General features: G+C 52.9%; 1 pseudogene; it reads right to left on the reverse strand.

Moving 5' to 3' along the window:
- Positions 1 to 6,006: 6,006 nt before the first annotated feature.
- Positions 6,007 to 6,151, reverse strand: LOC137226852 (U2 spliceosomal RNA; annotated as a pseudogene).
- Positions 6,152 to 12,777: the final 6,626 nt, after the last annotated feature.

Below are 12,777 nucleotides of genomic sequence, written 5' to 3' on the forward strand. Positions count from 1 at the left end.
GGAGAGGCCTGAGGCCTCGCCTCATCTGTCCCATCTTTGATGTGGCTTTAAGAATACCCATGTCATCCCTACTTCCAGGACCCAGTGTGCACCCCCATCAGGGCCTCCCAGGACTCCTGTGGACTGGCCTCTATCCCCTCGACTCCAAGCCTGATGCTCTGGCCACACCCAGAATCCCTAGGACCTCAGCCCCTCTGGCCTGGAGAGTCCACCTTCCCCTGCTCCCTCAACATCAAGTCCAGGCCTAAACGTCTCCTGCACTGGGCGGCGGTTCTGCCTGCTCGGCCAGCTTGCCCGTCTCTGGATGCTCAACCACACAGAGGATTCCATACGCTGGACTGCTGGCCTCTCTGATTGTCCAGAGGGATCGCTGAGCTCACAGGTACCTACCCCAGGGCAGCCCAGCTCAGAGAAGCTGCGGAGTGAGGGTCTTCTCTCAATGAAGTCGTTCCTGGGGCATAAGCGCTCCTCCCTTTTCCCTTCCCCTCCTCCTCTGGTTTGTCTGTTTGCCTCTCCCGTTTGCACAGAGCCAATCTAGCTTACGAAAAACAAGCTGTCATCTTAGTGTTTTTTATACCTCGTTCCCTGAACAGCTGCTGTGTTTCCAGATGTTCATTATTGCTGTATTAGCGGAGGTTGTTAATGATACTCGGGCTGACAGAATACAAATTGATTTTCAAAAGTTATGCTGATTGCTTAGACACGTTTCTTGTGCCAGCTAAGCAAAATGGAAACACACACACACACACACACAACACACACCCAAAAAAAACCCATGCCATGTGACACACATGGTCTTTGATCTAAGGGGCCGGGGCCACATGTGAACCAAATGTCAAAGACATTACACTGACTGGAGAAGGTGTGGGAAGGGACGGGTTACCAGGGAAGCTTTAACTGGGCTAAACCCAAAGGGACACAATACCCAGAAGCAATGCGGCCCTGAGATGCTTTGTTGCTCCTGGCTTCTGCTGGGGGCAGAGAGAGCCTTGTGGGGTGCAGAAGGAGTGTGGATCCCAGAGTAGGACAGGCCTGGTTTGAATCCCAGCATTGCCACCTATTTGGGGTGTGTGAATTTGGGAAAGTCATTAACCACTGAACATTCTTACCTGCAGAATTCAGACAACACTATGGGTGCACATCTCCCAGGTGGTTATGGGCATCAAACAAGACAGAGTATGTCAAACTGGGATGGCCCCTTACCAGCCTGGGAGAGATAGGGAGATATGGGTACATGGCAGGAACTTCTGGAGTCTTCACCAGCCTTCATTAGTAGGAAAGGCAGAAACTCCTTGATCTGTCCCTGATCTCTGGAGCTGGTCCTGCTTCCAGACACCCAGGGAGAGAGCGAGCTGGGGAACCAGTCAAGCCAGAGGTGCTGTGGTTTCTGGTGCTGCCACGTGGTGTCACTGTTGTGCACAAGCCTCGCACAGCTTGGTGGACCTGGTCCACCGCTACAGTGCGGACCTTGCCCCGGGACCCACTCAGGCTACACTGCATACACGCCTGGTGTTTTCTCTTCAAGAGGGCCCCAGGGTTCTTCACTGGGGATTGTACAACGGAGAAAACTAAAGGTCCTCTTATAGCTTTTTCTGGAGCAAGGGTTCTTCACTGATGTCATAATTGGAGAGGGACCACTCCTGTGATTTCCAAGAAAACAAAAATGGACTGCAAGGTGACTTGTCTCTACTCTTAGATGCAGAAGAAGCTGTTTTGGCTTTTAAATTCCATCTCACCTGCACCTCCTCCCATGTGTACGTCACCGAGCTCAAGTGATCGGTTTGTGCTGATCTGTCGGCTGATAGATCACCCTTTCCTCTCCACCCACGTGGGTGGGCAGGTCACAGGCTGCATCAGAGGTCCTGACAACGTGTCTTGTCATCCAGGATATTTGTCTACTGACTTCCCTGCAGCCCTTACTCCTGGGAGTCTGTGGGGACAGCAGACGGGGGAGACCATATCTGGACGAGATGGCTGTTTCCCATCCGCCTGGCGCCGGCCCTATCAGGCCGAGACGTAAGGGGGTTTCCATAAGGCTGTGTTTTGGACCGCTGAGCGGAGAAGCACCTTGAGGGAACAGGCTTTAAAAGGGCTCTGCTGTGGAGAGGAGCCTGGGCTGCTGTTCAGGCCTCACCAGCATACCCGCTGCTCTGGGCTGCTTGCTGCACAGGAACAGACATCCCAGAGTATTCTTGGCCCTCTATCCTGCCCCACTTATGGGCCCTCTACTCCATTCATTCATTCGTTGCTGAAAGTCCATCGTATGTCCAGCCGTGTGATTGGCGCTGTTGGAGATGGAGCCCACAGCACACTCGCGGCGCCGGGTTTGGGGGAGGCTGTGGTCCTAGGGGGAGCGCAGGACCTGAAGCGTTGGATGGGAGGAAGGCGAGAGATGTGGCCACAGGAGGCCTGGGAGTGGGGCAGTGATCCCTGTATTGGGCATGAAGGCCGGCAGTGTGGCCAGCTGGGTTGTCTTGGAGGAGGAGGGAGAGGGAGGGAGCGGGGGGAGGGAGACACCCTCTTCCCGGGTCTCTGCCCACCTTTTGTCTGGCTAACCTTCCAGTCTCAGGTTCAGTGACACCTCTTTAGGCGAGTCCCCCCTGCCTGCCAGGCCCAGACTAGGTTAGACCCCCTGGTTATAAGGTCTTTTAGCTCCACGAGCTTTCAGCCACAATTCATATCAAATAATGGTTTGTGTGATTCTCTGTTTCTCATCTGCGATCTGACAGACGGGCACCTCCATGGGGTCTTGCCCACCTATCATGCTTACTGAGTATTTGCACCTGCCCCTGAGTGGAGAACTGGAGTTCTGCTTCTGTCCATCCGAGGAGGTGCTGGCGAGGGATCTGAGTTCCCCTCCCAGGGTTGTCACCTGGTGAACCAGTAAGGTTGTTCCCCTTCTGATCTCAGTTTTCTCTGAGAAAATGAAACAAACTATTGAAGCAAACTATCTCTGAGCTTCCTTCCAGCTCCAAGCATCTGTGCATCACAGCAGAGCGACGTCTGGGAGAGATGGCAGAGCCCCCTCAGTCTTGGCTTCACTGCCTCTTGCTCTGTTCTCTCCCTTCTGTCTGTTTCCCACCTTCGGTCCCACCAGAACCTGGGACTGTACTGGCAGCGCCACGGCTGGAAAGCACCTGTGGCATCATGGGAAGATCTGTCACCTCGAGATACTTGTGATGATTTTTCCGTTGAGCTGACCTCGAGATGTCAGATTGTTCCTGATTTGTGCAGCTCGCTCTGGGCAGCTGAGTTCCTCATTCTGGGGGCAGCGTCTATCAGTGGAGGGCTGTGGCTGAGAGGACCCGTGGAGGGGCAGTCACACTGCCCACAGACATGCTCCCCGCTTCCAGGCTGTTAAGGGAGATTAACGATGTAGTGCCAGAAGGCGGAAGGAGATGTCTTTCTTGATCACGCTCAATACACATGACAGGTTATTGTGTTTCCTGAAAGCAGAGTTGGCGATTTCCATTGACATATATGTTAGAGGGAACGCAAACCAGATTTCGCAAATTGTTTTATGTGTCTGTGTGGAATGCTCAGGCTCATCGCTAATGACAGGACTATTATTCTTTTCCTGCAGCTGTTGTCTTGACAAAGGGCTGCACTGTGGAGGTGCCCAAAGGGGAGAAGGGGTGTACCCTAACCATCATCCCGGCCCCAGCCAGTCAGGAGACATCAGCTCCCTTGAGTGCTTGCCCCCAGGCAGAAGAGCCTTGGGGAGTCCAGCCTGGGGTCTTAACTCTGCATCTGCAGGACCCTAGACTAGCCTGAGGAGAGGCCGGTCTGGCCTTGGGCAGAGGCTGGCTGAGCGTTTAGAAGTGTCTGGTGCCAGCTTGGGTGCAGAATAGACCTTTGTATGAGTTAATTCCACGTTGTCTGGACGCCAGTCGGGGAGGGACCATCACACCGCATCTCACGAAGCTCCCAGACCTCACCAGGTGGAGAGGACACCGTGAAGGGCCAGGGGCCCCGCAGAAAGGGTGATGTACGTGGAACAAGTGTTGCTCGCTCCCTGGCCCAGCCCCCTTTTCCTTCCTGTTCCTCAAGGGGCTGAGCCCAGGCTGAGCGCTGAATGAGCTCTCACGGCACACTCCTGTCCCCAAGACGTCCCCTCTGCCGGGGAAGGAAGGGCACCAGTTGCATGGGGGAAGGGCAAGCACATTTGCAGGCCTGTTTTGGGTGGGCAGCAACCCCACGTTATCAGAGTGTGCTGGGCCTCTAAATCCGAAAAAGGCAAGGGTGGGGTCATGAGGGTGCTGGCAGCCTTTCACGTGGTGCAGGCTTCATCCTGAGCTCAGGAGATATCTCTGAAGCATGAGGACTGACTCCTCTGGGAGGTCTGGACAAGAGGCCAGTACACTGCCCCAGGCTAGGGAAAGCTCCAAATACCCTGGCTCCAGGGCCCCCCACCAGGGCCCTGGACTTGTCGATCCTCTCTGACCCTCTCTCCTTGGGGCTGGACCCACTCCACCCCACCCCAGATGAGCTGGGACGCTAAGGGATCCCACCCAACCCTTCTCCTGGACTCACCCCAGGGGGTCCTCAGCTCATCCCTGGAAGCTGCTGGCCCCTTGGCACACAGAGGGCCTGGTGGCTTCCCAGCTAGGCCTGGCAGAGCCGAGGGCAGGGGCTGCAGAGACCTCTGGGGTCTGTCTGTGTGTGTCTCATGTTCCCGGCCCGCACTGAGCTTCCCCCCCGCACGCAGAGTCCTGGTCAGCTCCGGGCCCTGTCCCCACCTGTGCTGTTTCTGTCCTTTGTCTGTCTCGCCACTTGGGTGTCTGATGGCAACCCAGCCCCTAGCAGGGTGCCAGGCACTTAGTAGGCACCATTTAAAAAACACATCAGGAAGTGCATCAAAAGAGCAAGGATTCCACCCAGACACTTGGGAGGGGGATGGGAGGAGGGAAGTGGGGTGTGCCTGGCAAAGCCAGGCAGCCCTAGGACGTCCACGGAAATGGTTGTCATCCTGCAGTGCAGACTTGACTGACTCGCTAGACAGGACTCCCGCCCCCAGCCCCCAACCCCGCTGGGTTGATTCTCTGCTCTCAGGGATGTGGTGGAGGCCCTGCTCTCGGGGCCAGGGTTCCCAGCCCAGGCCCCTCACTGGGGTCCTGCATGTGCTCTGGGCTGGTGATCGGGCCTGGGCCACATATGGGGACACCAGTGTTCCCCCACTTCTCTGCATTAGAGCCCAGGCAACTCCATCCTCCACACTGTGCTGCCTGGGTTACCACCCCCGGCTTCCCATCCAGGGAGAAGGGAGGAGTTTTGGTATCCAGCCACCAAAGGCCTTGTCAAAGGGGGGTGGGGGTGGGAGCATGGCGGGGGGGGTTGGCACTGGGCACCCCAGCCTTAGCATGCTTGCCCCTTCCTCCCGTCTGGGTGTTTCTGCTGTGCCTCTTTCTGAATGCCCCCAGTGTGTTCCAGTACGAGTGGCCACAAACATGGATTTTGGTTTGGGTGCAATTCTGAATCCTTCCCTCAGCAGTTATTGATCTGAGGCAAGTTAGTTAACCTCCCTAAGCTTTCATTTTTTTTAATCTGCAAAATGGGCATACAAATGGCATTGGACTCTTAGGGTGCCTTGAGGGTTAGGGGAGGTTAGGGCCTCAGCTCAGGCTGGTGAACGCCAGCTGCTGTCCCTGCAATATTGCCTGCCGTGGCCCCTTTTCTCTTGGGGAAGCTGGAATGAGGGAAAGGACTGAGTGGCCATTGAATAGGGTTCTGGGAGACGCTGAAACCTCCTTTACTTTGCTGTGTCCCAGAGCCCCATTTCTGCCTTCAAATAATCAAAAGAGTGGTTTGCAAACTGCTTCTGAAACTATTTTTCAAATCGTGACCTAAGCTTCCATGCAGATCCTGTGGGGAATACCTTGGAGGCAACAGGGTGTAGGGTGGGCTCTTATACTCTTCCCCTTAACAGGGGCTACTTTGCTTCTGTAAATGCTATCAGATATTGGGTTCCACATAAGATTTCTTTAAAATACATGACACACTGTTAAAAAAGTGTGAACGTGAACATTTGTATAATAAAATTTGGTAAAATGTTTGGACACCAGTGTAGTAAAAAGACTTCAACACTATCACCATTTTAAACTGATAGGAACAGATACTATACTTGATCTTAGCCAAAAAGCAGAGAAGTGTTTATCATCATTTAAAAAATAAAATTATATAGAAGGCTTCCACAGGCCAGGCAGTCTTCTAAATTCTGGGCACATAAAAGGGCATGAAAACATGGTCCCTGCCATCACGGAGAGTTACTAGCAAACTTTCATAAAAATTGCTTTCACTCACATCTGTGTGTTTATCAAAGCCCATGGGGGTTGCAGATGAGGAAATGGGGGCTGAGCTTCCAGAAAGTGTCAACACCATTAACCAGCAGGACTCAGCTCTGCCCTACCCCACCCCCCTTCTTCCCACTTGAAGTCTTACAACCACTCCTACAGGTTATAATGTCAGTGGACTTGAGAAAAGCAAGAAAATGCACCAGAATTGTAATACTGGTTGTTTTTTATTAGAGGAATTTTGTGTGATTTATATTTTCTTCTTTATACTTTTCTGCGTTTTCAAATTTCCTCTAACGTATCATATATTCCATTTTGATGCTTGTCTATTATTTTTATAATGAGGAAAATGTCTTTGAAAAGTAACACAACCGTTTGTATTCTGAGGTGATGCTGCCCATCTTGACAGAACATGGATGAGATTTAATTTTTTCCCCTTTAGAAACGAGTTTCATTATTTCACGGGAAGGTAAAGGGAGTTATAATTTCAAAACAGCAATACACACTTCCTTTCCCGATCATTTTATTCTATCAGAGAAACAGAGTAAAACCAGCTGGATTTATCAGGGTACCTCCTGGAGACACCCATTGAATGAAGATTCAAGAAAGGCACCTGAATGTGGATCAAATACACACTCCCTCCAATGTCTTGGGAAGGCTATCTGACTCTGGCACTGCAGCCTGACAAAAGTGTTAAAATCTTATCTCAGTTGTTGACTTGAAGCAAGTCATTTAACCTTTCTCATTTGCAAAATGGGAATGATGCCACTTTCCTGGCCAGGCTGTTGTGAGGCTAACGATCTTGTATGTAGCTAGCTTCGTCTGGTCCTGACGAAGAGTAGAAGATCAGCCATGATGATGATTTTTCTGTGATTCCCCAAAGGCAGCGAGTTCACCCTGGCTTCCCTTGTTTCTCCTGCTCTGGTGTGGCTCCCCCTCCAGGGTAGCTGCCGCAGCTGCTGGGGGAGGCACCTGGATACTCGCCATCCTGAATGTTACAAGGGGGTCTGAAGATGCCTGATAAGGGGCCAAGGGAGGGGAGCCAGAGTGAGGGAAAAGGAAGGGTATACAACTGCAATTATATAACTATAAAAGACAGTATAAATGCATATTTTTCTCTTTTCCTTCTCCTCTCCTCTCTCTGCTTCATACATGTCTCACTCCTCAGTACTCCGTGGAGAAGATGGCTTAAGGCAGCCGGCCTCAGCACTTCTCCAGGAAGTCCAGCTAAAAGGCAGCGTTCTTCTGGGTCTCAGGTTAAATTGTGAGCTCAGCTCTGCTCATCTCCTCCCATGGGCACATAGGTCCTCGGCCCTGCCTGCCAGGGATTGGGGCATCTGGACTGCCCACCCTGTTCTGGCCAAAGGCACGAGGGACTGGGTGCTAGTCATTGGGCTGAATGTCTAGCACCCGCTCGACACAGCAGTGAGAGCGGCCTGAGGTGAGCGAGCCCGGGAGGCAGGCGCGATGGGTGTGGGGAGGAGTTTGCATGGGGGTGGAGGGGGCAATGGCCACCTGTGATCATCTGCTCTGCAATCACGACTCGTATACACGCATCTCATCTAACCTTCATAACCACCCGGGAGAGAGGCCCTCGTACCATCTTACAGAGGAAGGAATGCTCTGACACTCCCCCGGACGCTGGGCAGTTGGGGGCGGGGCTAGGAGGTGGTTCTGCGGGGGCTCCACCCCAGGGCGTGGCTTGTATGCTCAGACCCCTCCCACGTCCTCGCCCTGGAACCAAGGAGCTGCTGTGGGGCCTGGGTGTACTTGGACTTGCTCCCTAGCCCCGCGCACTGTTGGGGTGAGTGTCCAGGAGAGTGAGCTAAAGCCTCCTTCTTCCCAGCGCCGCCCACCTCGCCCCACTGACCCCCGCCCCCGCCCCCTTGAGGAGGGTGCTGGGCGCTGACCCTCTGTCTGCCTTCTATTTGTCTTGTCCGTCCCTCCAGGCTTTGATTAGGATGCAAACACCCCTGCTGCTTACAGACGCTTTATCAGCAGCAACACCTTGGTGTGACTTCTTCATCAGATCTTTTTCTTCCCCAGACTGAGGATTGTACTACAGAATAGAATAAACCTTTGGGAGGATTAGAAGGGAGGCGAAGATACTCTTGCAAGGCACCGTCACCCTTAACCGTCTTCAGCGTAGGAAAATACATCTGTGGTAACCATCGCCATGTTTAGGCTTCACTGTGCCCACGCTGGAGCCAGCTGCCTCTGTTCCAGTGACGGCTTTGCCTCTTCCTAGCTGTGGGCAAGGCCTTAGCCTTCCTGCATCTCAATCAGTCAGCTGCACAGTGGGGATATTAATAATACCTGCCTCCTAGGGGCCTGGTGAGCAGTGCCTTGTGTGCATTAAGTGCTCAATTATAAGAATAACAGTAACTAGTATCTACGTGTCAATTTGCAGAATACAAAACTCCTTTACACGATCTCCTTTGAGTTACAAACAGCTCTGGAAGTAGTTTTGACTCCCATTTTACAGACGAAGAACCTGAGGCTCAGAGAGATTAAGAGCCTGGATCTCTGTGGCCCAGCTTTTAAGTGGAGGAGGCAGGAGGCAAAGCCAAGATAGTGATTCCACATCTGCAGAGTCTTAAAAGACCTCAGGCTTTGAGGGTAGCTGGACTTAGCACTGATGCTTGAAAAATAATGTGGCCTCTCTGAGCCTCGGTTTTCCCACCTGTAAAATGGGGCTGCTGCTATGGGTCTGCAGAGTTGCAGGCAGAAGATGTCTGCGGTGGAGGGCGATGGTCATCATTACACAGCCTCATCGGTCCAGCGGGCCTGGTGGACTTCTCTGCTATTGCTGTTATGTCTGGCTTATCCTGTGTGTCTACAGAAGGAGAGCGGAGACCTTGAAGGCTGGGAGTGGGTCAAGAAAAGATAAAGCACTGCTCCAGCCTATTATCTCAGCTTCAGATATCGACACTGGCAGACTTTTCTGTGCTTGTGGAGGAAAAGCACTGAAACTCCTGCCAAGAGCAAAAACTGATTTGCCCACATGCCGTCCAGCCCTCTGATCTGTGTCCTTGGAGACAAAATAAGGAAACTACCTCTTTGATTCAAAGCTATTTTTATCTGCCTCTGAGCAGTACTTATGGTGCATTATGCATTTCACAGGGGAGGGGGCTGCTGGCAGTGGAGATAACCGTAGCCTTTGGCCCAGCCCTCTAGATGAGTTCCTTTTGTCTCCTTCAGTAGAGCAGGAGGGGCCAGGTTTGGGTCTCAAGCCGATGGCGGTGGAGAAATGGCGTCTGCACATCTGCCTGGTTGGTGAAGGAGGCAAAGTTGTCTTGGGTGCATCCTGTCCCCATGGTCTTGGGTGGCCTCAGCCTGAGGTGGCTTGAAGCAGGATTTTGGTTCCCGGCCACAGACTGAAGTCAGGCTGTGAGAGCGCTGAACCCTAGCCACAAGACCAGTGTCCAGTGACAAGGCCCTGGCCCGTCAGCTTTGTAGAAATGAATTTCCATGAAGAGACAGAAAGTAGTGGAGCAAGTAAAGTGTTTATTAGGAGGAAAAAATGTATGTGTGAATAGACTCACACGGGTGAGCTCAGAGAGTCGCACCCTCGTGGTAGTTTGAATCACTTTTATGGGGCATTGCTTCTAGGTTTCCTCTGGTCAATCATCTTGCTTTGCCTGGTTCTGAGTCCATATTTGGTACATCTCAGGGTCCTCCCCTGTGCGCATGTGCATCTCTTAGCCATGATGGATTCCAGCGAAGAGGCCTACGGGTAGGTTGACATCACCTACTATGGGATGGTGCCCCTTTGTGATCCCTGAGGAGCCTTTCTGTGCATGTGTAGACAGGAAGGTCTCTTTGGCCTCAAGAATGAGGTATATGTGGTCTCTTTATCTCTTATCTGGGCAGGACTCAGCTCCTCTCTGCTCCTGCTATCATCTTTATCTTGGAGTGTCTGTCCATAGGGGACAGAGTCCAGCTGCTCAGCCTGGGGCCCATCTATGTCCTGCCTCACCCAGGAGCGTGTGCTGGGGAGGAGGGGTCCCCAGCCTCTGGGCTGCAGGCTGGTAACGGTCCGCGGCCTGTTAGGAGGTGGGCCGCACAACAGGAGGTGAGCGGTGGGCGAGTGAGCGAAGCTTCATGTGCCACTCCCCGTTGCTGGCATTACCACCTGAACCATCCTCACCCCCGCAGCATCCGTGGAAAAACTGTCTTCCACGAAACCGGTCCCTGGTGCCAAAAAGGTTGGGGACCGCTGCTGTGGAGAAGGGAAGTCCTGAGTGGGGGCCCATGTCCGCTCCGTGGGCTCTCCTCTCCTGCCTCTCCATCCCTGGCCCCAGTACCCAGCTATCGGTCTATGTTGGCTCGCCCTGCCTGCTGTCAGGATCCAGCTGGACGCTCACTACTGGTCTTCAGTTCACCCCCAGCTTTGTTCAGAGATTATCCCCTATCAGCCCTGCCTGGGAAGGGGGGATTCAGACTGTAGGGGTGCACATTTTGCTGGGCCTTGAGTGGTCCGTAAGACTAGGGTAACCACAAAGAGGAAGGAGGGGATTTATGGCTGGGGGAAGACTGCTCGTAAAAACCTGGAGTTGGACTTCAGTGTAGCAGGATAACCTTAGAGATATCACACAAGCTCTTTGTACCAGATTCCCCCAGAAACGACTGCTTCCTGTGTGCCTTGGCTCCAGTGCATAGAGGCAGGTACAGCCTGGAACTTTGTTAGTGTGATGGTTCATTTTATACGTCTACTTGGTTGGGCCACACAGTGCCCAGACGTTTGGTCAACCATTACTTTGGGTGTGTCTGTGAGGGAGTTGAAATTAGCATCTGAATTGGTAGACTGAGGAAAGCAGTTTGCTCTCCCCCATGGGGCTCGCCTCGGCAATCAGCTGAAGACCTGAATAGCACAAGCATGTAAGTGCCTTCTGCCCGACTGCCTTGAGCTGGGACATCAGTTCATCCAGCCTTCGCGCTCAGATGGAAACATTAGCGCTTTCTAGATCTCAAGCCTGTTGGCATCTGGACTGGAACTACGCCATCAGCACTCCTGGGCCTGCAGCTTGCTAACTTCAGATCTTGGGACTTGTTGGCTTCCATAATCACATGGACTGATTCGTTATAAATTTCTTTACACACACACACACACACACACACACACACACACACACACACCCTATTGGTTTGTTTTCTGGAGGACACCGACTCATATACCAAGAGTCACAGTTTGATTTCAAAATATTCCCCTAAAACACATAGCAGAGACACAGTCTTGCAAGCCTAGGTTTTTAGTAGTTAACAGCCTGGCTTCTTGAAAGAGAAGGACTCAGCACATGAAGTTTATAGCATAAAGATAGGGTTGGGAAGCTTGTACAAGCAGATTTCCCATCCTGAGGGGGTCACGTTTGGTAGAAGGAAGGTGACCAGAGAGGGTGGTGGGTGTGGATGAAGCCCAGAGGGTGGGACTCCCTGAGAAGGGCAAGCGCCCTGCCCCCTCCATGTCTGAGCTGGGAGGGGGTGTTGATAGAATGCACTGGGTTATTGGATGTGGGGATCAAGGGCTGCGTGACTGTGTGCCTGACCCTTCCTGGGGAGAAGGGGTACAGAATCCTGAGCTGAAGGAACATTTACCCAATTGTCTGCCCAGTTTTTTTTTGGGACCCTGAGAGTTTCCCCTACAAATGTTGACTTTTTTCTTTTGCTGTACGCGGGCCTCTCACTGCTGTGGCCTCTCCCGTTGTGGAGCACAGGATCCGGACGCGCAGGCTCAGAGGCCATGGCTCACGGGCCCAGCCTCTCCGTGGCATGTGGGATCTTCCTGGACCTGCTTCAGTGGCTTGGCAGGGTCACAAGGCCCATTTCCCCATACTGCCTTCCACAGCGCCAGATTTAACAGATGACTGCTTCATATCAGCTCCCAAGATGGCAGACAGCAGCTTGTTGAACAACTTGAGTCTTCTCACGTCCAGCCAGAAGGAGCCTTGTTTCTGGTGTTCACAGCCGCTGTAGTTCCTGCCAGGACGAGCAGTGACAGTAGCCCATCTCCATCTCAGTGACTGGATGCAGGAACTGGCTCAGCCCAGGAGGCCAGCTCCGTGCTTGGAGGCTGCAGAGCTGCTGCTCCCCTGAGACCCCATGGGTGGCTGGGTGGGATTAGTGCTGTGGAAGGGGGAGGGGGCGTAACGCTGAGGGGGCAGCCGCAAGTGTTCTCAACAAATGGGAGCTTGCATTTTCATGTTTTATCAAAATTCATGTTTGCTACCAACCTTCCACGGTTTTCTGCTAATTGGTAAGGAATCTATCGTCTGAGCAGAAATAGCGAAATTCTTACCTGCCAAGCGGGAGTTAGTAAGGTTCTCTCTTTACCTGTGGTTGAGGGAGGGCAGGCTACAGAGTCACGTGTCCTGGCTGCACGCACACTGGCCTTGCTCTGCTCACCTGTGAAATGAGTCGGGGGTCCCTGCTTTGTGAGGTCCTTGTGAGGGTGAGCATTGCGTCTCTCAGCATGCACCCTGCCCCACGC

Source organism: Pseudorca crassidens, chromosome 6, assembly GCF_039906515.1.
Source record: "Pseudorca crassidens isolate mPseCra1 chromosome 6, mPseCra1.hap1, whole genome shotgun sequence".
NCBI classification, from domain to species: domain Eukaryota; kingdom Metazoa; phylum Chordata; class Mammalia; order Artiodactyla; family Delphinidae; genus Pseudorca; species Pseudorca crassidens.